Source organism: Triturus cristatus, chromosome 7 (genome assembly GCF_964204655.1).
Source record: "Triturus cristatus chromosome 7, aTriCri1.1, whole genome shotgun sequence".
Lineage (NCBI taxonomy): Eukaryota > Metazoa > Chordata > Amphibia > Caudata > Salamandridae > Triturus > Triturus cristatus.
Genome location: NC_140590.1, coordinates 1,302,149,684 through 1,302,175,786, shown reverse-complemented (window position 1 = coordinate 1,302,175,786; position 26,103 = coordinate 1,302,149,684). Strand labels below are relative to the sequence as shown.

Here is a 26,103-nt window from a genome sequence, read left to right as displayed (position 1 = left end):
GGTGTTTTTAAGAGAACCCTCACTCACCAACCTGGTTGGTGACATGCTTCATCATCGGGTTCCACCAGAGAGGCCGAATGCCTCTCTGGTGTGCTACAACGCCTGAACTACAGCGGAGCTGGTTTTTGATGGAAAGGGAAGTGAAAATTTAAAAGGTGAGTGGTTTTAACCAATAACCAATTTAATCCTGGCAAACCAAATACCGAACTAAAAACAAGTGGGTTGGACAGAAGCCGGCCAATTAGGTGGGACAAGGCTTATCCAAATGGGGGAAGGTCAACATGTTTCTGCTTAATGAGCCCAGTCGGCTAAGCATTCATCAGGACCATAGGGAACACCACGGCGGTATGCACACGCTAAGGTGCACCCTGACCAGTGGTGTGTTTGAGCGGTAAGACTCACTGTTTTACCGCAAGAGCCATCCTGTAATTAAGGGGCTAGTAACGCCTGTAAGGGGAAAAAAACAGACATAACACACATAAAGACATATACAGATAGACACATTGTGTCACTTGAATATCTTATGCTTTACGTGATTCAGGTGAACACAATTGTTAGGCCCATGCTGTGAAGGGGGAGTGGGTGTCAAATAACGTTAAGTGGTTATCAAGACTCCCACAAATAAAGAGTGGTGCTCTGTGTGAGCTATAGGACCTGTACTTTTATCATCGTGTTTTCGTTGTGGTCCTGCGCACTAATTGTGTCAGTGAAGACAATAGAACAATGTATTGAATGGCCGGCCAGCGATGTGCTGTCGGCGTAGGCTGTATTAGCCGTAGTGTTTGCCTTTAAAAATATATACATATATACATATAGCGGACTCGTGCAAGTGGAGTACATGCTGAAATGAGCACACATGGTGTTTGCCAGGCGCCGTTGCTCCAGTGCATGACTATCAATTAGGTATTTAAAAACAACAACAACATGGAAAAAAGAGGGCTGAACTCTTACTCAGTAAACCAGTATTTGTTGCGTCATGGGTCCGAGAGGGGGGTAGTGAGCTATAGTATCTATGGGAGTAGATAAATAAGAGAACCTTGTTGGTCTGGGTACTCGTAAAAGAAACTTACTGGGACCAGAGGGACGCGATGGTAAAGGGAAACTACTTACTTCCATGCTCGCACACTCCCGCAAGGTACCTGGATCAGTCCTGCTCGGCCCGGATCTTGGTGAGTATGAAGTGAGAGCCGGAATAAATACAAATGCAAACCTATCACGTGATGCGAAGACGCGTGTCACGTGATAGCAACAGCGTCCGTAAACGCGTGACATCATCATCAGGGGCGTGTGTTAGCGGACGTGCCCCCAGACCTAGTCCCATTGGGATTGGTTGATTAAGATGTGGTGAGCTGAAGTAGGACATGCTAGTTTTTTCAGAGAGCCTGACAAATAATGGCGAAAATACTTCGTCATGTTTATTTATGTTTGAAAATAGCCGGTGACTGTTGACTACTTAAACATGCCACGTAATGCCTGAAAACTTTTCAAAAGATTACACATTTTGGGAGGGTCCCCTAAGTGACAACTGTTTTCATGAGGACATTAAAGAGAGGCGCTTTGTGTTTTGCATCTATTGGTGACCCACTGCATTGGTCAGTTCCGATGAGAAACACAACAAAGGGGGTCTAAAGAAATCCTAGGCAGTGCTACAAAGAGGCCATCAAGGCGTTAGTCCCAATGGTGGAAATCAACCCATATTTCAATTCTTCAAGACGGAGTTCCACGGAATGTTATCATTAAGACCTGTGAGGTGAGTAGAAAGGCGATAGACCCACCTTTGCTCTTTTTCAAAGAGTAGCTGCTGGGTATTTTGTCCTGGTTTCAATTTTTCAATGATTGACCAAGTCATATCGTTCGTGGTATGATTGGCCAAAAGAAAATGTTCTGTCAATTTCGTGCTTAGTTTGACAGCGAATGGTACTGCGATGTTCGCATATGCGCTGCTTAATTTTCCTCCCTGTCATCCAGACGTATCTTAGTTCGCAAGGACAAGTGATGAGGTAAACAACGTCTGTAGAGTTGCAGTTTGTGTGCGTTCTCTGCACCCATTGTTTCCCTGGTTCAAGTTCAAGGTATTTCGAGGGGGAAGTCAGGTGGCAGACGCTACATGAACCGCAAGGGTAGTGGCCAACAATAGGAGGAAGGCCCCACGCACTAGTAATAGACTGATTTTGATCTTTGTCTGGTATCTTAGGGCGAGTATGGACCAAGGCATCCTTTAAACTCCTTGCTCTTTTGTAAGAGAATAAAGGTTTTTCCCAGTTGTGCTTGTTGCTCGTCAGGATATTCCAGTGTTTTTTAATGGACTTACTGACTGCGTTTGATGCTGCATTGAAAGTCGTTACACAAGTGAGAGGTATGGAATCCTGGTCATCTCTCACATGGTCTTCTAGTAGAGCGTCTCGATTTTGATTCCGGGCCCGCTTGTTGCTCCTGGAAAGGATCCTGTCAGGGTAACCCCGAGATTTCAATTTCAATGTGAGTTCTTGTGCTTGTTTCTTGTATGTAGACACTTCGCTACAGTTCCGTCGGAGACGCAAAAATTGCCCAAAGGGGAGGTTTTCCCTCAGAGGGCGAGGGTGGTAGCTGGAAAAGTGTAACAGATTATTCTTTGCCGTCGGTTTATGAGGAGTTCTGGTTTGGAGGGTATCACCTGTTCTAGTGATTACCACATCAAGGAAGATCATCTCATCCTTGTCATGTGTGTGGGTGAATCTGAGATGGGGATCGCAAGTATTTATCCATCCAAAGAAATCTTGGAGGCGGTCCTCAGAGCCCTGCCAAATGATCAGCACATCGTCAATGTACCTTTTCCAAAAGAAGAGGTTTGACAGAAAAGGGTTGTTGGGAGCCAAAATGAATTTTCCTTCGAAGTCGAAAACATACAACCCGGCTACCGAAGGCGCAAAAGTGCTGCCCATTGAAGTTCCTGTGATTTGTTGAAAAAGGTCACCCTTATATTCGAAGAAGTTCCTTTTCAGTGCGAGAGTGGCACAGCTGACAATGAATTCTCGCGGGGTCGTGTAGTTCCAATCACTGGACTCAAGGGTGCGTCTCACGACATTGATGGTGTCATCCTGAGGGATGCAGGTGTACAAACTTTCGATATCCATTGTCACAAGGAAGGATACACCTTCCGGGAGAACCATCCCTTGGAGTAATGATAACAGACTTTTGGTGTCTTTAAGATAAGTGCTTGTTGATTGAATCAGCGGCTTCAGAAAAAAATCACAGTAACGTGACAGGGGTTCCAGCAATGAGCCAATCCCTGACACAATGGGTCGGCCAGGAGGTGGTATCTTGTTCTTATGCGTTTTTGGTAGGGTATAGAAATAAGGGATCTTCCCCTCACTAGTAGTGAGGAAAGTCGCTTCTTGTTTGGTGATATCGCCATTAGTTTCGGCGTCATTGATCAAATCATGAATGATACCTTGGAGTTCCAAGGACGGATCCGTAGTCAGAGGTTTATAGCTAATGGGATCATTAAGGAGACGTCTACATTCCCTGTCGTAGGCAGTGGTATCCTGAATAACTACTCCTCCACCCTTGTCTGCCGGTTTTATCACGATGTCCGTGTTTGATTGCAGAGAGAGAAGCGCTTGAAATTCGCCCGCCGTCATGTTCTTGAAACGGTCGGGTTCGATGAAGGCTTCGACATCGTTAGAAACCGCCTGTTCGAATGCTGTGATTTCGGGCGGTATAGAGTGTGGGGGAGGTGTAAAATTGGATTTGATCTTGAATCCAGTATCACTTGACGGAGAATCGGTACTGTCCGAAGGTATTTTCTCAAAAAAACTCTTGAGCTTGAGTTTCCTGAAAAAGTTGGAGAGTTCGCATCTCAGTTTAAAGCGATCAAAATTGGCTGTGGGTATGAAACCTAGCCCCTTCTCCAGGACTGAAGTTTCATCGGTCCCATTAGCTATAAACCTCTGACTACGGATCCGTCCTTGGAACTCCAAGGTATCATTCATGATTTGATCAATGACGCCGAAACTAATGGCGATATCACCAAACAAGAAGCGACTTTCCTCACTACTAGTGAGGGGAAGATCCCTTATTTCTATACCCTACCAAAAACGCATAAGAACAAGATACCACCTCCTGGCCGACCCATTGTGTCAGGGATTGGCTCATTGCTGGAACCCCTGTCACGTTACTGTGATTTTTTTCTGAAGCCGCTGATTCAATCAACAAGCACTTATCTTAAAGACACCAAAAGTCTGTTATCATTACTCCAAGGGATGGTTCTCCCGGAAGGTGTATCCTTCCTTGTGACAATGGATATCGAAAGTTTGTACACCTGCATCCCTCAGGATGACACCATCAATGTCGTGAGACGCACCCTTGAGTCCAGTGATTGGAACTACACGACCCCGCGAGAATTCATTGTCAGCTGTGCCACTCTCGCACTGAAAAGGAACTTCTTCGAATATAAGGGTGACCTTTTTCAACAAATCACAGGAACTTCAATGGGCAGCACTTTTGCGCCTTCGGTAGCCGGGTTGTATGTTTTCGACTTCGAAGGAAAATTCATTTTGGCTCCCAACAACCCTTTTCTGTCAAACCTCTTCTTTTGGAAAAGGTACATTGACGATGTGCTGATCATTTGGCAGGGCTCTGAGGACCGCCTCCAAGATTTCTTTGGATGGATAAATACTTGCGATCCCCATCTCAGATTCACCCACACACATGACAAGGATGAGATGATCTTCCTTGATGTGGTAATCACTAGAACAGGTGATACCCTCCAAACCAGAACTCCTCATAAACCGACGGCAAAGAATAATCTGTTACACTTTTCCAGCTACCACCCTCGCCCTCTGAGGGAAAACCTCCCCTTTGGGCAATTTTTGCGTCTCCGACGGAACTGTAGCGAAGTGTCTACATACAAGAAACAAGCACAAGAACTCACATTGAAATTGAAATCTCGGGGTTACCCTGACAGGATCCTTTCCAGGAGCAACAAGCGGGCCCGGAATCAAAATCGAGACGCTCTACTAGAAGACCATGTGAGAGATGACCAGGATTCCATACCTCTCACTTGTGTAACGACTTTCAATGCAGCATCAAACGCAGTCAGTAAGTCCATTAAAAAACACTGGAATATCCTGACGAGCAACAAGCACAACTGGGAAAAACCTTTATTCTCTTACAAAAGAGCAAGGAGTTTAAAGGATGCCTTGGTCCATACTCGCCCTAAGATACCAGACAAAGATCAAAATCAGTCTATTACTAGTGCGTGGGGCCTTCCTCCTATTGTTGGCCACTACCCTTGCGGTTCATGTAGCGTCTGCCACCTGACTTCCCCCTCGAAATACCTTGAACTTGAACCAGGGAAACAATGGGTGCAGAGAACGCACACAAACTGCAACTCTACAGACGTTGTTTACCTCATCACTTGTCCTTGCGAACTAAGATACGTCTGGATGACAGGGAGGAAAATTAAGCAGCGCATATGCGAACATCGCAGTACCATTCGCTGTCAAACTAAGCACGAAATTGACAGAACATTTTCTTTTGGCCAATCATACCACGAACGATATGACTTGGTCAATCATTGAAAAATTGAAACCAGGACAAAATACCCAGCAGCTACTCTTTGAAAAAGAGCAAAGGTGGGTCTATCGCCTTTCTACTCACCTCACAGGTCTTAATGATAACATTCCGTGGAACTCCGTCTTGAAGAATTGAAATATGGGTTGATTTCCACCATTGGGACTAACGCCTTGATGGCCTCTTTGTAGCACTGCCTAGGATTTCTTTAGACCCCCTTTGTTGTGTTTCTCATCGGAACTGACCAATGCAGTGGGTCACCAATAGATGCAAAACACAAAGCGCCTCTCTTTAATGTCCTCATGAAAACAGTTGTCACTTAGGGGACCCTCCCAAAATGTGTAATCTTTTGAAAAGTTTTCAGGCATTACGTGGCATGTTTAAGTAGTCAACAGTCACCGGCTATTTTCAAACATAAATAAACATGACGAAGTATTTTCGCCATTATTTGTCAGGCTCTCTGAAAAAACTAGCATGTCCTACTTCAGCTCACCACATCTTAATCAACCAATCCCAATGGGACTAGGTCTGGGGGCACGTCCGCTAACACACGCCCCTGATGATGATGTCACGCGTTTACGGACGCTGTTGCTATCACGTGACACGCGTCTTCGCATCACGTGATAGGTTTGCATTTGTATTTATTCCGGCTCTCACTTCATACTCACCAAGATCCGGGCCGAGCAGGACTGATCCAGGTACCTTGCGGGAGTGTGCGAGCATGGAAGTAAGTAGTTTCCCTTTACCATCGCGTCCCTCTGGTCCCAGTAAGTTTCTTTTACGAGTACCCAGACCAACAAGGTTCTCTTATTTATCTACTCCCATAGATACTATAGCTCACTACCCCCCTCTCGGACCCATGACGCAACAAATACTGGTTTACTGAGTAAGAGTTCAGCCCTCTTTTTTCCATGTTGTTGTTGTTTTTAAATACCTAATTGATAGTCATGCACTGGAGCAACGGCGCCTGGCAAACACCATGTGTGCTCATTTCAGCATGTACTCCACTTGCACGAGTCCGCTATATGTATATATGTATATATTTTTAAAGGCAAACACTACGGCTAATACAGCCTACGCCGACAGCACATCGCTGGCCGGCCATTCAATATATTGTTCTATTGTCTTCACTGACACAATTAGTGCGCAGGACCACAACGAAAACACGATGATAAAAGTACAGGTCCTATAGCTCACACAGAGCACCACTCTTTATTTGTGGGAGTCTTGATAACCACTTAACGTTATTTGACACCCACTCCCCCTTCACAGCATGGGCCTAACAATTGTGTTCACCTGAATCACGTAAAGCATAAGATATTCAAGTGACACAATGTGTCTATCTGTATATGTCTTTATGTGTGTTATGTCTGTTTTTTTCCCCTTACAGGCGTTACTAGCCCCTTAATTACAGGATGGCTCTTGCGGTAAAACAGTGAGTCTTACCGCTCAAACACACCACTGGTCAGGGTGCACCTTAGCGTGTGCATACCGCCGTGGTGTTCCCTATGGTCCTGATGAATGCTTAGCCGACTGGGCTCATTAAGCAGAAACATGTTGACCTTCCCCCATTTGGATAAGCCTTGTCCCACCTAATTGGCCGGCTTCTGTCCAACCCACTTGTTTTTAGTTCGGTATTTGGTTTGCCAGGATTAAATTGGTTATTGGTTAAAACCACTCACCTTTTAAATTTTCACTTCCCTTTCCATCAAAAACCAGCTCCGCTGTAGTTCAGGCGTTGTAGCACACCAGAGAGGCATTCGGCCTCTCTGGTGGAACCCGATGATGAAGCATGTCACCAACCAGGTTGGTGAGTGAGGGTTCTCTTAAAAACACCATTTTTTGCTCACGCTGTTACTCCTAGTTTGCTCCTTACATTGTTCACTCTTTTGTTGTTGATGTATCATTAACCATGGGGGATCAAGAGTGACTGTCCCTCACCCTCTCGTTGTTATTGTGTTTTATTTTAGAACCAACAATTGGCATTAAAATATACTTTCTCAGAATGAGATGCTTTATATAAATACTTTTACAATATGCAATTGACTTTTGTAAACAGTTACTAGAGGTTGCAATAGGCAACACTATTTTAAACACAATGATGCATTGAGCTCAAGTGATAAAAGTAGACTTAATTACTGTGATGATTTTTAAACAATATTTAGCTATTTTAAAAGTTGACACTTAGAAAATATTTCATAGAAAACAATGTTTCCCTATGGAAGAAAATTCAAGTTACAGGTATAGTACGTTGGTTACTTTTGTAATCCAGTACTGGGTACCTAAACTCAGTACTGGGACCTTTATCCAAAACAGGTAAGCAATTACGTTTTCAGAAGTTATACGATTTTTAAAGAATATTTAAAGTTTGCAGAAATTGACACTTAGAAGAAATTTCACAGAAAAACAGTCAATGATTTCCTATGGGAGAAAATTGGGTTACCGGTAAGTACAGTTGTAAGTATTTTTTAGAGTCAGTGCTGGGCACCAAGATCCAGCACTGGGAGCTCACCTAAGACAGGTGAGTATTTTCGTTTGTTACTCGGCTGAATATTTAAAAATTTTGAAAAGTCCACACTTAGAAGAAATTTCAGGAAAAAGCCAGTCAGTGTTACCATGAAGAAAATGGAGTTATCGGTTTAAAGGTAAGTACTCGACTGGCAGAGCTGAGGTTCTGGGCATAGACTCGGGGGTCCCCCAGGGTCAGGTAGGTACAGTTAGTTCACCCTCAGCGACACTAGGGAGGCCGGGTGCAGAGAGAGAGTTAGGCCCAATTTTATCCTATGAGGGATAGGGGGGCCTGGGTTGGTGGCTGCGGACTACCAAGCCACGCGGCTGTGGGAGCTGGGCTCCTGGTCACTTACTCAGGGCAAGTGGGGAAGTAGGTAGGTGTAGAGGTTGCACTGCCAGGGCCACTCGGGCGGCTGGGTGCAGGGTGCTTTTGAGCCTTCGGGCGCTCAACTGATTTCAATGGGAAATCTCCGGTTTAGAAAAAGACTGCAAGCTCGGGGACGAGGATTCTTCAGGTGCCACCACCACTTCGAGAGGTAAGTTGGGTAGTTAAGGATAGGTAGGTACCCCGGGTTTGGGCACAGGGGGCCGCGTGCAGGGGTGTCTTTTAGTGTCGGGAAATCTTACTCTGTTGATCGCGGTAGGGGGGGCACCTTGTTCTGAGGCTGCAGGCTTCTTCAGGAGTGTCGAGGAAGGTCCTTGGGTGCCGGACTCGGGGTCACAGTCGCCGTGGGGTCGTCCTCGTGGTCTTTGTTCACTTCGGCACCGGCCAGGCTTGGCTGGTGCAGAGTGTGCTGAATTCGCGGTTCCGGGCTGATGCCAGGGATTAGAAGTAGGTTTTGAGTAGAGCCACTACTCATGGGAGTCCCAGGGGCTTAGAGCCAAAAGGTAGCCAGGTCCTCCGGGGTTTGTGAGGTTGCTGGCCACAAGAGACGCCGGGTTGGAGCAGGAGCAGGTTCGAGGTTCGACAGGCCGGAGGGCTGGGGCCAAAGCAGTTGGTGTCTTCCTCTTAGCAGCTGGAGGGCAGGTCTTCTTTCTTCTTCTCTTCTTTGTATTTCTGAATCTGGAATCTGGGGACGGAAGGTTCAGGGTGCCCCTAAATACCAGATTTAGGGGCGTTACAGGTAGGTGAAGGGCAGGGACCAATGGGTGCCTGTCCTGGGGTGGGTACACCCCCTATCCTGCCTCTCTCCTGTGGAAGGGGGGCAGTAGCCTAGTCCTGATTGGGTAGGGCTTCCCATCTTCAAGATGGCGAGAGCCCGGGAATGTGCTTCACCTCGCCTCCCCCATCTGAGGAGTGGGGTTGGCAGGCAGGCACATCCCCTGTCCTTATTTGAGGTTTCTGGCCAAGCTTCCCGCCAGAGTGGGGGGTTGCAGTGGCCTGGGGAAGCTCACAGAGGCGGCACCCTTTGAAGCTTCCCCCTGCCCATTCTGGGGGAGGAGACTTGCCACCTCGCATAGGATGTGCATTTTTGCAGGCCCAGGAGAGCGGGGCTCTCCTACCCAGGGGTCCAGCAACATGCCTTTTGTGTGGCAGCCTCAGAACAGACGTGGATTGTAGGTTAGGGTTTAGGGGTCATCAGTGGGGGTTTAATGTGCTGAGAAGTTTGATATCAAACTTCTCAGTCTTCAGTGCTGCCTTTATGGTGCTGTGGAGTTAGTGTTTGACAAGCTCCCAGCACCATGTACTCTTAAATGGCAGCACTGCACTTACAGTGCCCAGGAATGGACCTGGGTACTGTAGGGGCACAGGGCTCCTGCGCCCACACCATTGGCATAGGGCACCCAGCTAGAGGGGTGGCTGATGTATGCCAGGGCAGTGTAGGTGATGGGCATGGCACACAGGGATGTGTGCCATGTCGACTGTTTTGTCTTGCACCCAGACTGGAAGGTCTAAGGGTGGCACAATGAGTGCTGCAGCCCTTAGAGGCCTTCCCTGGTCACAAGGCCATGGGTACCTAGGGTACCATTTACCAGGGGCTGACATGTGGCCAGGGTTTGCCAATTTGTGTTTTTAGGGAAGGAACATAGGCCCTGGGCACCTGATTGGCAGGAGTCCAGGGTACACTCAGTCAAAGTACATTCAGCAATTCAGCAAAAAGTGGGGGCATACCATGCAAGAAAGATGGCACTTTCTCACAAGTGTTTGTTGTGGGCATGGCACACAGGGATGCGTGGCCTATCGATTATTTTGTTCTGCACTAAGACACTCAGCCTGCAAAGGTCAGTGTGTGTGTGTCAGGGTACAGGGCCTCTAAGGGTGGCACAATAAATGCTGCAGCCCTTAGAGGCCTTCTCTGGTCACAGGGCCCTGGGTACCTAGGGTACCATTCTCAGGGGCTGACATGTGGCCAGTGATGCCAATTGGGTTTTGGCTGTTAAGCAGTTTTAGGGAAGGAACACAGGCCCTGTGCACCTGATTTGAAGGAGCCCAGGGCACACCAAGTCAAAGAGCATCAGTAGCCTGGCAACAAAAAAAAAGAAAAAAGGGAGGGGGGGGGGGGGGAAGAGTTTAATGCAACAGAAACCCACTCTCACAGGGAGGGGTGTTGAAGCAACATGGCCAACAGCCGCGCCTCTGAAGAGCCCCGTACTAATCTACATAATCTAGGCATTGGTACATTGGTACAACCCTACTTGCCGCAATGCTAAAACCGATCTTCTGATCGCGATCAAGGAGGGTAAGGGGACTGAAGTAATCAGGGCAAAAAGATCGACCTATAGGTCATTAATTAGTCATGCTAAAAAGGAATGGGAACAGGGCAAATGGGAGAAACTTACAACAACCTTGGCACGTAAAGACTTCCGTTTATTCTGGCGTCTTGTGAATACGGGAACCGTAGACCTGACTAATGCAATCGAACCCAACATTGCCGCCAATGTTTGGCAAAATCATTTCCAGTCTCTATATACACTACCCAATGAAGCCCGATCCAATCCCATTAGTTCTGATAAGAATGCAATAATAGGGGCCCCATTCACACTTACTGAGGTACGCGAGGCTATAGCAAGACTCGCAGCAGGCAAGGCACCTGGCTTAGATGGATTGCCAGGAGACCTATTCAAACAAGAACCGGATGTCTGGGCCCCCTATTTACTTACATTATTTAACTCTATACTCGGCGGTATGGAGGTGCCAAATACTTGGCTGGGCGCAGAGATCATCCCAATATTTAAAAAGGGATCGCCTCTGCTCCCAGCCAACTATAGACCAATCAGTCTTATAGATGTTCCCCAAAAGTTATTTGGAAGACTGATATTAAACCGCCTCCAAGATTGGATTGAGGAACGGGATATATTGAGCAAGTATCAAGCTGGTTTTAGAGAAGGAGTCTCAACTCTAGACCAGATTTTCCGTCTTAACCTTTTATATTGGAAGACGGTGGTAATTGAGGGAGGCACTCTATATGCGGTATTCGTTGATTTACGAGCGGCATTCGATTTAGTTTTACGGGACAAATTATGGAATGTTTTAAAGGATCTAGGTGTCCCTCCAGATATTTTATCTATGTTAAGGAGACTACATCAGGGCAATTTTGCCAAGGTAAGGTGCGGCAGAGGGGGCACCCTTTCGGATAGCTTTCCCATAGAAACTGGGGTCAGACAGGGTTGTGTGCTCGCACCAACCCTGTTTTGCCTCTTCGTGGACGGGGTAATCAATCACCTTATAGGGATAAATAATATTGATGCCCCCAAGTTGAATGGCAGTAGGGTGCCGGCAATTATGTTTGCCGATGACACCCTACTGCTATCCAAATCACCCACAGGCATACAACGGGTGTTGGACGGATTCATGAACTTCTGTGAGGGCCGCGGATTGGAAATCAATGTGTCCAAAACCAAATACATGGTCTTCAATCCGCATCCCTCGACCCGCCCAAACCCAATCCTGGGGTCTATCAGACTGGAGCGGATTACCACGTTTGATTATCTGGGGGTAACCCTAAACCAATCCATGACCTGGGACACACATAGAACTAAGGTAAATTTGAAGTTAGTGCAGAGTACGGGTGGGATATGCAGGATGTTAACCAGGTCGACTTATAAACCACTGGGCCCACCACTCCAAATTTATAGAACGCAGGCCAGAGGGGCAGCAATGTACGGGGGTGAGATTTGGGGGCACACTGCTGATCAGAAACTCCAGATTACTGAGAATAGTTTCATAAGACAACTGACAGCACTACCACTCAGTACACCACTCCCCCCCCCCCTTAAGATTTGATTTAGGCCTAAGATCTATTAAGGAGGAGTTGGGCCTGAAACCTTTGACCTTCTGGCGCAAGATATGGAGTGTACCTGAGTTAGCAAGTTATAGGGCTGAACTTGCGGAGATCTTGTGTATACCCAAGGCCTCACAAATACCGTGGCTCAAATATATTAGGCTCACTTTTCAAGCCCTGGGAAGACCAGATTTGTGGTCTAATCCGGAAAATGCATGCCCCAGAATCTCCCGCAAATCTTTGGCAAAAGTCTATTTTCAGCATAAACTGCAGATTACTATTGAGACGATGCATAAGGGATCTCTATCTAATAACTTCCTTGCCATTAAAGATTCTTACCGGCTAGAGTCTGTCTTTGACGACATGGCCCCTCAAATAACAAGGAAGTTATACATGCAGTGGAGATATGGCACCCTCGCTTTGAGGGCATACACTGAATGCTGGACAAAAACACAAAATACGGCTCATTGCCCAGCATGTGCTTATCCCAAAGAGAATGACCTACATATTTTTTTTTGCCCAGCTTATAAAGCTGCGCGGAAATATTGGCTCATCCCTTTTCTTAAAAATTCTGGTTTCAGGAACTATTCCTCTGCGTATAGAATCTTAAAAACAGATCTATCTGCCCTAACTGTATTTGTAGTCGCTAGATTTCTTACAGTAATGTGGTCTATTCGTAACCATTTTATCAAGTTTAATATGACTACATGTACATCTTGAATGTTTTTAATGAATGTTTTACGCTTCTTTTAGCTCTATTTTTAAATTCATCTATATGTAATCTTTGTCTATTTTATTGCTGTACAAATATGTAACTGTATTTGTTTGCATCTTTTATGGTCCAAGTGACCGAAATAAAGATTATGATGATGATGATGATAATCCAGGCATTAAAGGCATAATTTGGCACAGAACTCCCTGGAAAGCACCGGGGCCTTGACTGTGAAACCCCTCCCCCTGGAGGATTCCGAGTGTCAGACGGTGTTCCCACAACTTGATCCTGGGGACTAACTGCGAGAGGTCATTGCTGGCAGGCCTGCCACGGGGAATAGCATCTCCATGTGCCTGTCTGTGAGGAGAGGTGATTGAATGGACCGCGAGCTAGGTACAGCATCTGAAAGCAGTTCCTGCTGGGGCATGAACTGTTTTACAGCCGTGGGGATTCGAAGCAGCAGCGGGCGCCATTCGACTGTCAGAAGAAATGAATCAGGCATGCCTGTCCCTTGGGTGAAGGTAGCTGAAAGATGGGGGTACCTCAATTCGATGCAGCCCTAGATATATGACTGCTGAAGAGGATTGGGTGCATGGTTGCTGGCTGCCTCCTAAGTCAGAATTGAGCACCGGCTAGTGGAAGACGTAGCCCTATTCAGGGGCTCGAGACCTGTCCGGGCCTTTAGCGGAGACTGCGGTAGGTGGGCTGTAGCACATCTGTGGAAATGGGCAGCTGCAAATTATAAATGAATACACACAGCAAAAGGTACTTTGCTCCTCTTATGGATTCTGGGTCCACTTGCAGGCTGGGAGGACATTGATCGCAGGGGTCCCGCTGGGCTGCAATCCCCCCATGGTACCTGCCTGCATTGTTTAGGGACACTGGTTGGTGCTTACAGACAGTTCTCCTCCCTAGCGGAGTGGGACACAATTGGCTTTGCATCCCATAGGCCACGGCTAACCTTATGGGGGAAGAGCTAAAACTCAGGGCCTGCAACATGGCAACACGATTGACCACTATACGACGGCCCAGGGTAGCACTCCCAGACAGACATGTGGGGACCCACGCTGGGACCCCAGCCTTGTGGTGAAAATGGAGGAGCCCTATTTGGGCTGAGTTGATGGCAGACATTCACAATGAAACTGTCGATCGAGGTCAGCCTCCTCCAGACAGATTTGCTCAAAGTCTGAAAAAACGCATGCAGCAGAGAATACCATTGGCACCCTCAAGATGGAAGTGGCCTACCTTAAGAAACAAAGGCCAAGGGTTGTTGCCAAGACAGGGGCATAGGAGAGGTGGGGGAAAATGCAGAGACACACGGCTGACGTAATAATGTCCGGCTTCTGGGTTTCCCAGAGCAAGCAGAGGGGAGACAAATTGAGCACTTCATACAACAGGTGCAAGATGTGCTTGAACCCAAGGGCTTGTCCAGCGTCTTTATCATACAGGCACATCGGGCACAGGACCCCTGCGCCACTACCTGGAGTGCCCCCCGCCTCCACCTGGAGCACCGCCCGGACGATTATAGCCTATGTGAGACAGACATCGCACAGTTTGAAAATCGTAAGAGCTCCATTTACCCGGATTACACCCAGCGCAGCCAGGGGAACAGAAGTCAATCTTGGAAAGCAATAGACATTTGCAGGGCATGGCCCTGAAATATATGCTCCTATATCCAGCTAGGCTGTGGGTGATCTCCGGCAAACTTCTCTGACTGCCCTGAGGATGTGTGGAGGGGGCTGGGGATGTGGATGTGGAACAAGTTATCAGGTGACATCGTGGGCTCCTGGAGAAGTAGACAATTGACGAGGCACCCCTCGCCATCGCTGGAAAGCAGCAGGAACTGATCAGAGGCCCGGCAGATGCACGGCAGGCTGCTCACCGAATGGTGATTACGAATGATGCGACCATGACTCTGGACTCCACTGATGCTGGGACAGAGTGTCTGTCGTAGTCTGAGAACCCAGGGGCACGTGTGCTTGAAGAGTGAGGTTGTGCATTGAACAGGGAAAAGAGGGGCTAATTGATTACTATGCCCTCAGTGAACATGGCGGACCTTTCCGAGGGGGTCCTGTAGGCTGACCCAGAGTCTAGCATGGTGGGGCCTTGGATCGCCTTGTGCTCGGCTTGGGGGCAGCGGGTATACTATGAAAGGGACTTAACACTGAATCTGTTCATTGAGGATTTGGAGGCGGTAGCTGTAGTAAAGTGTCCATTTTTAGGTCTCGCCTAGCGAGCGCAGCTGTTTCGCTTGGCGAGACTATTGTTGTGGCTTTTCCTAGCGAAAGGAGACAAACCATGTGCTCACACGGACATCCGATGTGCACGCGCATGGTGTCGCCTCTGCTTCACACGCTCCCACTGGCGCGCCCGCATGGAGTCTCGTCCTTGGCTCCCACCGCGCCCAAAAGCAAGCACATCACATGCTTTCACTTTCTGTCCCCCGTCGGCTCCACGGAGACAGGTTGTTCTTTTTTTTGGATCTATTTCACAGGGAAGCAACTAAATGAAAGAAGGAAAGAGGTTGTGAACCGTTTCTTCAAGTCACGGTTTTCAGTAAGTGAGGAGCAAGACAGAAAGAGGGAATAATAGAGGAGGGGGGGGGGGGGGGGCGGCGGCAGCTGCCAGCACAGAAAAGAAGAAGACATTGTCTGTCTTCGCTGGGCAGTAAGGCGCGGATGTCCGTATCATGCCAGCTTTGCTTCACTAGTCATTACTACCTCTTGTTAGCAGACTCTTGCAGTTTAATAGCAATGTTAAAAGGCGTTTTCCAACTCTGGACGGCTTACTGGTGATACAAGAGTTTAGTGTACATTCTAGCGCCTGGAAGGACCAAAACCCTCGGTATAATTATTACTTTGTTGTGGGAATTCAGAATATTACGAAACTAGCCTGCCTGATTCCCGTATGTTTCTCAGCTGTTTATTCACGCGGACGTTTTCGATTATTTGTGTAGATAAACCTCTCAACTTCAAGTCGTGAAATCTCCCCATGAGTGGCAATCTCAATGCAGACGGTATCTCTCATGAACAGTAACATCGGGATTACTGCGCCACTCGCAGCCCTCAGCGGTGCTCATTTTGATGTCCTAAAAGAAAGAAAGGCTGACTGAGTTACAAAATTCAAGCCTTCAATCTTCAGGCCCCGGTTTACAATAGGAACCCTGACCACCCAGCTACCAAAACCAGCTGTACCTCTACTGGACAACCCTATCTACTGGTTTTTGCGTCTGTCTGTAGGTATGTCTGTCGGTATGTATGTGTGTGTATGTATGTATGTATGTAGGTAAGTATTTCTGTATGTCTGTAGGTATGTTTGTATGTATGTATGTCGTATTTCCATAGCTCACATCTAGCCAAAAGCCAATGAAGATGATGTAGGCCCTAACTCACATCATGACCAGAAGATGCATGTATGTTACATATGTTTTATGTGTTTGTTCCAACACCGATTTGGCACTTTGCCTTGTGCAAGCAAACAAGTTCTTGAAAGGGGGGGGGGGGGGGGGGGCTAAATATATGGAAACTAAGTTCCTGTTTGCAAGCGGGAGGATGTAATATTGAGGCTTGAGGCTTTTTAAAACAAGCATTTGCAATGCAATAGGTCTCGCATTTACGCGAGTTTAAGCTATTGCCATTGTAAATGACAATGCGTTTTATTTATGTTTTTAAAAAAAAGGCCTTTTCATTTACAATGCCAATAGCTTCAACTTGCGTAAATGCGAGACCTATAGCATTGCAAATGCTTGCTGACATGGTCACCCTCACCTTTTGCCTTGTAACTGATGCAATTTTGACAGAAGTGCACTGGGTTCCTAGTATCCAGGTCCCAGTGCCTGGTTTCTTTGCCTAAATCTGCGCAATTGTTCCCTAATTGGCAAGACCTTTAGCACCCCTGTAAGTCCCTAGTAAGTTGTAGCCCTGATGGGAAACTGCCACTACAACGCGGCCGTTTCCACATATAACCATAACCATGCATGCATTACAATGCATGTGTGGTTACCACGAAAAGCCTTCACTACGAGATACGTAGTAAAGGTGTGTGCTAAAGGTAATATTAAAAAGGGGGCAGGTCTCCCCCCCGCCCCCAAAAAAACCACACCTGATTCCGTTGCGATGTGGAGGCAATCGGCATCGTTAGAGGAAACGGAAAGACACCTCCACTTTGTCTTTACGACGTGCGATGCAGATCGGAAGAGCTTATAGACAAGAGAGGACGTAGAGGGGTAAGGGGGAATTTAGATTAAGAAAATGAGGGGAATGTGTAGCGAATGGGTAAATTTATAGGGTTCAGGGGAGGCGAATCGCCCAGGGAATTTTTTTTTTATTTTAAGGGCAGGGGAGTTTATTAGAAGGAATGGGGCGGGTGGGGGGGGGGTGTTCGCACAGAGTACAGGGAAGGGGTATTATAAAAAAAAAAAAGCTGGGGAGGGCGCGGGGGAGCAGTAAAAGGAATTGGGGCAGGGATCGTAAATAACCTTTACCAAGAATATGCCATTATCATGCAAATCGCTGTAAAGATATGCGTGGTAAAGGCATTTTTGTGGTAAGTGTTATTCGTGGTAATGGCATTCGCGTTGTAACGACATACAACCAGCCCTGATACCTAAAGCATGGGTACTAATGAGGGTTCCTAAGGGCTGCATGTATTGTGCCACCCTAAGAGACCCCCTCACCACACTCATGCAGACTGCCATTGCAGGCTGTGTGAAATGGTGCAGACAAAAGTGAAAACATGGCACTTCTTGTGTGCAATGCCTGCAGACACTGCATGCAATATATGCAAGTCAACTCTACAGCAGGCCTTACAGCCCTATGGCAGGGTGCATTATTGTATTGCAATTGCATTCATCTAACACTACCCCTGACAAGGCGTCAAAGTGCTTTTTCGACAAGAGGCACGCTACTCTGGAACCCATAAAGTATTGGAGGTGAATTAGTATAGTGAAATATGAAAGCAATTTGAGTGGTGGATACGTTAGTCAGTTATTTGGATTTAGAAGGATAGTCTAGGGACAGAAGAGGGATAAAGTTTGCATTTACATAGCGCTTGCTATCCCTGATGAGGTGTTAAAGCACTTTTTTGGCGAGTAGTACGCTACTCCGGAATACAAAGGATTAGTGGTGAATTATAGGGAAATAAGCAAATAATTTGAGTGGTGGACAGGTTATTCAGGTTTTTTTTTATTGAAAAGGAATAGTAGAGGGATAGAAGCGATAAGGGTCTAGAATATTTTTTTAGTTCATAACAGTAGGAGGGGGTTTGGCTTGAGTACAAGGGAAGTGGAGGGGGAAGAGTCAGAGGTAAGGTTTTAGAAAGGCTTGTTTGGGAGACCTGAATAGTAAAAGAGGTATGAGATGATGCAAGGAGGGGTAGAGGAGGAAAGAGCCTTAAAGGGGTATTTTGGGGGTCATAGTAGTGGTATGGGATGAATGAGAGTTGAGGTAAAGGATATACTGAGAGCAGTATAGGTTGAGACATAGGATAGTGCATTGAATATGCTGAATTCGAAGAAAAGTAATATATAGCTACACAAGTACATGGACGGTATATATGCACAAGGAAGGTAGTAAATGTAGATTAATTACAAAAATTAATTTAAAGTACAACACTTGAAAGCCGAGTTTATCAAATGCTTCTTTAAATAGTGAAGCATTTGTAAATAGTTATGATAAATGTAGGAAGCTGTCTCTGTACATACTATACCAAAGTGAGGTTTAGTGTGTACAGAGTTCACTGTAACCCCAAAGTTATTTGTGGTAGTGTGGTTAAGCAGTAAGGCCCTATCAGAGGACAGTGATAAGCATTTGTTGTACACAGTCAGCAAATTAATTCACACACTCAGACTTCAGACCAATTGTTTTTGTATAAAAATATTCTTAGTTATTTTATTTTCTAGAACCAAGCAAGCCTGGCACAGGTAAGCAATACATACTTTACAGTAGTAATGCAGTTTGTAAAGTTTGGATTGTAATAGTAAATGTACTTTGATTTGCCTCACAGTATTGTTTCAGAGAAATGCAATGATTTGTAAATACAGTACATAGACTTGAATGGGATTTACAGTAAAATACCAGGTAAGTTACTTTTCTTACTCAGAGTAGTATGCCTGGATGCTACTCTGGGACTTTTCCCGCAAAAAGGTAAGTAAAATCGTTTTTGTTAAACAGTGCAATTTTAGAGAATTTCTTTAGGTTTTCAAACTCCACACAAACTTTTCCAAGAAAAACAGTCAATGTTATCCTATAAAAGAAAATAGTGGTTGCAGGCAACTTACTTTTGAGATTACTTTTCTTACAGAGTGTAGTACACCTGGATACTACATTGGGATATCTCCTGCAAACAGGCAAGTGGAATCGTTTGTTAAATCGGTACAATTTTAAAGAATTTCTTTAGGTTTTCAAACTCCACACTTAGAAACTTTTCCAAGAAAAAACAGTCAATGTTATCCTATGGAGGAAAGGAATATGCTACTTACCAGTATGCATCTGTTCTTGGCATGTAGAGCTGCAGAGTTGTACACTTAGCATAGATCGCCATCTGGTGTTGGGCCCGGATGTTTGCAGTTTGTTTTTCTTCTTGGACAGTCTTTGGAAGTCACGAGTTCGGTGACTCCTCCTTCGGTCCGTACTGCGCATGGGCTTCGGCTCCATCCTCAGATTGTTTTTCCCCAACAGGGAAATGATGGAGCGTAGTAATAACAGTGAGAAACCCATGTGTGTTGTATCTAAATAAGATGGATTGGAACGGATACAGGTAGCCGGGGAGGCGGGTGGGCGTGTACAACTCTGCAGCTCTACATGCCAAGAACAGATGCATACTGGTAAGTAGCATATTCCGTTCGAGGCATATGAGCTGCAGATTGTACACTTAGCATAGATTATATAGCAGTACCCAACCCTAGCGGCGACCACCGGTATCCGTTGCAGTGGTTTGAAAAAGTGTCTTTAGTACAGCCTGGCCCACACTAGCTTGCTGCTTGGAATGCACATCTACACAGTAATGTTTTGTGAAGGTGTGCGGTGTTGACCATGTGGCTGCTTTGCAGATGTCATCTAAGGGTATGTTCCCTAGAAAAGCCATAGAAGCCCCTAACTTTCTAGTAGAGTGGGCTTTGGGTGGAACAGATAATGTTCTTTTTGCCTTTTGATAGCAAATTTGTATGCACTTTACAATCCACCTAGCTATCCCTGATTTAGAGATGGGGTTGCCTTTATGTGGTGGAGAGAAGGAGACGAACAATTGATTAGTCTTCCTGAAAGGTTGCGTTCTTTGTATGTAATACAGCAAAGCCCTCTTAACATCAAGTGTGTGTAAAGCCCTTTCTGCAACAGATTGAGGTTGCGAGAAGAAGACAGGTAATTCCACCGATTGATTGAGATGGAAGGGGGAAATGACCTTGGGCAGAAACTTCGGATTTGTACGAAGTATGACCTTGCTGTGATGTATTTGTAGGAAGGGTTCCTGTATAGTGAACGCTTGTATTTCACCAACCCTTCTAAGGGAAGTGATAGCTACGAGAAAAGCTGTTTTCCAGGTGAGAAACTGTAGCTCACATTTGTGCATTGGTTCGAAGGGCGGACCCATTAGCCGTGTAAGAACTACATTTAGATTCCATACAGGGGAAGGTGGTGCCCTGGGAGGAATTACTCGTTTAAGGCCTTCCATAAAGGCTTTAATGGCAGGCACTCTGAACAGTGATAAATGCTGTCTGTTTTGTAGATAAGCAGCGATCGCTGCCAGGTGTAGGCGTATGGATGAATATGCCAGGTTACACCTGTGAAGATGGAGCAGATAGCATATGATGTGCTGTATGGATGCATCTAAAGAATTGATTGTGTTACGGCAGTAAATCGCAAATCTTTTCCACTTTGCGGCATAGCATGCTCTAGTGGTAGGACGTCTGGCTTCCATGATGATGTTCATGCAATCAGGGGGGAGGTTAAGGTAGCCAAATTCTAAGATTTCAGGAGCCAGATCGCAAGGTTGAGCTGAGCTGGGTCCGGGTGCCTGATTTCTCCATGGTTCTGGGTTAGAAGGCATGGGGACAGGTGCAGTTTTTGATGTGGTACCACCGATAGCTGTAGTAGTGTGGTGTACCACGGCTGCCTGGCCCACGTTGGAGCTACTAGAATGAGTGTGAGGGAGTGCTGTTGTAGCTTCCTGACCACTAATGGAATTAGTGGGAGAGGTGGAAAGGCGTATGCAAATCTGCCTGACCAGTTCATCCATATCGCATTGCCCTTGGACAATGGGTGTGGGTATCTGGCGGCGAAGCTTGGGCATTTTTTGTTTTCGTGGGTGGCGAAGAGGTCTATCTGAGGATGCCCCCACTGTTGGAAGAATGGGTGAAGAACTTGTGGATGCAGTTCCCATTCGTGTAGTTGTTGCGTTTGTCTGCTGAGCAGATCTGCCATGGTGTTTTGTACGCCTGGAAAGTGCTGTGCCAGGAGAAAGATGTTTTGGGGAATTGCCCATCTCCATATGCTCTGGGCTAAGCGGGAGAGCTGGGGAGAGTCTGTCCCCCCCTGCTTTTGAATATAATACATTGCAGTCATGTTGTCTGTGCGAATGAGGACTGCTTTGCCTGAAATCTGTTTTTGGAAAGATTTTAGGGCTAGAAAGATCGCCAAGAGCTCCAGATGGTTGATGTGGAGCGATTTTTGCTGTGGCGTCCATAGACCTTGCATTGTGAGGTGTAGGAGGTGTGCTCCCCAGCCGGAGAGCGATGCGTCCGCTGTTAGAATCACCTGAGGAACCGGGTCCAGGAACGGCCGCCCTTTGGAAAAGTTTGTGGTGTTCCACCACTGCAGAGAGTGATGTGTGCGGCCGTCTACCAACACCAGATCCGTCAGCTGACCCTGGGCCTGGTTCCACTGCTGTGCTAGGCACTCTTGAAGTGGACGCATGTGGAGTCTTGCATGGGGCACTATGAAAATGCAAGACGCCATCATTCCTATGAGCTTCATAAATACTCTTGCTGGAAGAGAATGTTGAGGAAGGAATGTTTTGCGTAAGGCTTGAATGCTTGTGATTCTGGCTGAGTTTGGATAGGCAATACCTTCGGAGGTGTCTATGGTGGCTCCGAGATATTGCTTTGTGTGAGATGGTATGAGGTGGGACTTTTGGTAGTTCACCGTGAAGCCTAGCTGGTGGAGCAGTTGAATAGTGCGGTTTGTATGTTGCACACATTGGTGGTAGGACGCGGCTTTTATGAGCCAGTCTAAGTAAGGGAAGACGTGAATCTGTTGACGCCTGAGGTGTGCTGCTACAACTGCTAGGCATTTGGTAAACACCCGTGGTGCGGTGGTGACCCCGAAGGGGAGAACCGTGAATTGGTAATGCTGCCCGTCCACCACGAACCTGAGGTACTTCCTGTGAGAGGGATGTATTGGAATGTGAAAGTATGCGTCTTTCAGATCCAAGGTAGTGAGAAAGTCTCCCTGACAGAGGAGCGGGAGGACTTGTTGTAGGGTGACCATGTGGAAATGGTCTGAATGTATGTACGCATTTAGAGGCCGGAGGTCCAGAATGGGCCTCAGGGTCCCGTCTTTCTTTGGTATAAGGAAATACAGGGAGTAGACCCCTAGATTTTGTTGATTGACGGGGACCTGCTCTATAGCGTGTTTTTGGAGGAGTGAGAGTACCTCTTGTTTGAGCAGTGTGGAATGTTCTTGAGACATTGGACGGTGCCTTGGTGGGATATTGGGTGGGGTAGATGTTAGCTCGAGACAGTACCCTGACCGAATGATTTGGGTCACCCATTTGTCCGATGTTATGGACTCCCATGTGTGGATAAAGTTTTGTAGCCTGCCCCCGACCGGAGTGGGATGGTCTGGGGGGAGCGGAGGGAAGTCATTGTGCGGGTGGGGTGGCAGAACGAGTGTTGTTGGTTTTGCCCCTGCCCTTATTGTTGTTGCCTCTGTAACCACCCCTTTGATTGCCCTTTGAAAAGGTATTTTGAGGAGGGGACTTGTAGGAGGTAGAGGCATTATCGGTGGAGAAGCCTCTGCCTGTGCCACGAAAGGATGAGCGTCGAAAGGAACGTTTAGAGGCTTGCGTTTGGAGTGCCCCCATAGACTTTGCTGTGTCTGTGTCCTTTTTCATCTTTTCCAACGCTTCGTCCACCTTTGGCCCAAAGAGAGTTTGTTGGTCAAAGGGGTGATTGAGAATGGACGCCTGGACTTCAGGTTTGAACCCAGAGATCCTGAGCCAGGCATGGCGACGAAGCAGGACACTGGTATTGATGGCTCTAGAAGCGGTGTCGGCTGCATCGAGGGCACACTTAATGGAGGTGTTTGTAATTAGTTTACCCTCCTGTATCAGGTCATGAGCCTTGCGCTTGTGTTTTTCTGGAAGGTGCTGCATAAGAGCCTCAAGTTCGTCGTAGTGTGCTCTGTCATAGCGCGCAAGCAGTGCTTGTGTATTTGCAATGCGCCACATGTTTGCAGCTTGGGAGGCGGTGCGTTTGCCAGACGCGTCTAAAAGTTTGATTCCTTGTCTGGCGGTGGGGCTTCTCCTGAGGACTGGGAGTTAGCCCGCTTTCTAGCTGTGGAGACAACTAGGGAATCTAGGGGAGCAGGGCCCTTAATGTATGCAGGGTCTGTGGGTGCCGCCTTGTACTTTCTCTATTCTAGGGTTCAGTACCCTGGCCCTGACAGGGTCTTTGAACACCTCTGTAGCATGCTTGGTGACACCCTTAAGCATGGGCAAAATAGACGTGGCTTTGTCCTGAATGTCGAAAGTATCCAGTAGGAAGTCGTCTTCCACTGGTTCGCTGTGCATGTCCACCCCATGGTAGTGTGCTGCTCTCTGCACTAAGTGATGGAACCCTAGGGAGTCCTCTGGGGGAGACGGCCTAGATGGGTACAGGTCGTCTTGAGGCATATCAGGTATGTCAGGGTTGTGGTAGTCTTCCCATGGGTCAGGGGTCCCCGGTGGAGTGGGGTCCATTGGGGCGTCCGCCGGGTCATAATCAGGATCCCCGTAATCCGGATCTGGGGACGGGGAGCGATGAGGTAAGGGTGGCGGAGACCTGGGAGGGGGGTGGAGGAGGTGGAGGAGGCAGAGGAGGAGGTAGTGGGGAGGGCACTCTGAGAGGAGAAGTAGCAGAGTCCTTCCGTTTGGGTGGTGGAGGAGGAGCCGGAGTGTCAAGGCGTCGTTTCTTGACAAGTAAAGTCAATAGCCCAGTCTTTGGATCTTTAGACAGAGTCTTTTGCAAAGGGTCTGGTGTAAATAGGGCCAGTGGCGTTGGATCATCCGCTGGCGCCGATGGCTTCGGAGCCGAGGGCTTCGATGGTTTCTGTGCCTTTTTTCGCGCCTCCGGTGTTTTCGGCGTCGAAGGAGTTTTCGGCGCCGGAGCGTCGGTGCCGACAGATTTTTGCTTGTGTTTGGTCGGCACCGAGAGTCCAGGCTTCGGCACCGGTGGCTTCGGAGTCGAGCTGGGTATTGGTTTCTTCGGTGCCGGATGCTGTTTTTCGGCACCAGGCGTCGGCTGGCTCGAGCCCGAGCTGCCGTGAGACTTTTGTGGCTTCGACACCGGGCCCGAAGGTGGGGTGATAGAAGCTTTGTGCTTGGTTTTACCCAGGCCTGCAGGCGAGGGTGTAACCGGAGTCTTTCGGTTTGGGCGCGGGGGGTGGGAGGGGGTACAGTACTCACGACCCGCTGCGCCGGTTTAATGTCCTCCACGTCGGAGTCGTCGGCCTCGGAAGCGCTGACGACGTCGTCCTCCTGCTCGGTGTGTATTTGCCCCGAGGCTTCGGCGCCGTCTCCGAAGATGTCCGGTGGGGCTGCAGAGGATGAGTGCGCCATGGTGCGTCGAGCTCTTCGATCCCGGATGGTCTTCTTTGATCGAAAAGACTTACAGGCGGGGCAGTCTCTAGCCTCGTGTTCTGGAGAGAGGCAAAGGTTACACACCTGATGGAGGTCGGTGTGGGGAAATTTAGACCCACATTTTGGGCACTTTTTGAACGGAGTCCTTTCCATCGGCCGGGACCGGAGTCGAGGAGGGCCCGAAGGCCGGTGCCGATGTACGGGATGGAGAAAGTGCCGCTTCGAGAGATGAAGATGATGAAGGAAACTCGAAGAAACGAGGATTTTCCGTTGAGGCTGTAACCGTAGAAGTTCGAAGCCGGAGCACGAAGGCGGAAAAAAAACAATCTGAGGATGGAGCCGAAGCCCATGCGCAGTACGGACCGAAGGAGGAGTCACCGAACTCGTGACTTCCAAAGACTGTCCAAGAAGAAAAACAAACTGCAAACATCCGGGCCCAACACCAGATGGCGATCTATGCTAAGTGTACAATCTGCAGCTCATATGCCTCGAACATATGGTTATCGGTTTTTAGGTAAGTATTTGGTAGTGGGAGTTGAGGTTCTGGGGGTTGACTCAGGGGTCCCCCAGGGTCAAGGATGCACTCTTGTTACACCCTCAGCAGCACTAGGGTGGCCGGGTGCAGAGTGCTGAGGCCCAATGTTATCCAATGAGGGATAGAGGGCCTCCGGTTGGTGGCTGCACACTAGCAGGCCACTTTGTTGTAGAAGCAAAGCTCCTGGACTTTAGCTCAGGGCAAATGGGGAAACAAGCCAGGACAAAAGGTACACCCCTCAGAGGCGTTGGGGCGGCCGGGTGCAGAGTGCTGTTTTGGCGTCTGGTGCCCTGTTTTCGATGGGGGATTTTCGGTTTTGGTTTTCAGCTACAGGCTTGGTCCACGAAGACTTCTGGGAGGAACCAACAGATGGGCAGGTAAGTTGGAGGGCTCTGGGACGTAGGTGCACCTGTTTTTTTTTTTCCAGGGCGGCTCGATGCAGGGGTGTCTTGAAGTCGTATTTCACCTTACCGGGCCACTTGCGGTTGGGGGGGGGGGGGGGGGGGGGGGGGGGGGTCGTCTCCATGCAGAGGCTGCAGGCGACGTCAGGGAGTCCTGGAGGGGTCAACCCACGGTGGACTCAGACTCTGGTTCGTGGGGGACCTCGTTGGGACCGGTGGACCACTCGAACTCAGGCCCTAGGCGACGGGAGCAGTGGTGTTTCCATTCTTGCTTTGGAGTTTCTTTTGAACAGAACTGCCGTTCACAGGAGATCCGGTCTTTGTTGAAGGCAGCTA

At 47.8% G+C, this 26,103-nt stretch overlaps 1 protein-coding gene across 9 annotated transcripts in view; it reads right to left on the bottom strand.

Moving 5' to 3' along the window:
• Positions 1-26,103, bottom strand: part of LOC146811945 (eukaryotic translation initiation factor 2 subunit 2) — a 268,399-nt gene that overhangs the window by 66,922 nt on the left and 175,374 nt on the right. Inside the window, exon 9 of one of the 9 annotated variants that reach the window (XR_014966807.1) lies at positions 19,277-19,335. The exons of the other annotated variants lie outside the window; for them this stretch is intronic. The gene's annotated coding sequence lies outside the window, so the exon portion shown is untranslated. The remainder of the gene's footprint in view (positions 1-19,276; positions 19,336-26,103) is intronic. 9 annotated transcript variants of the gene reach the window in all.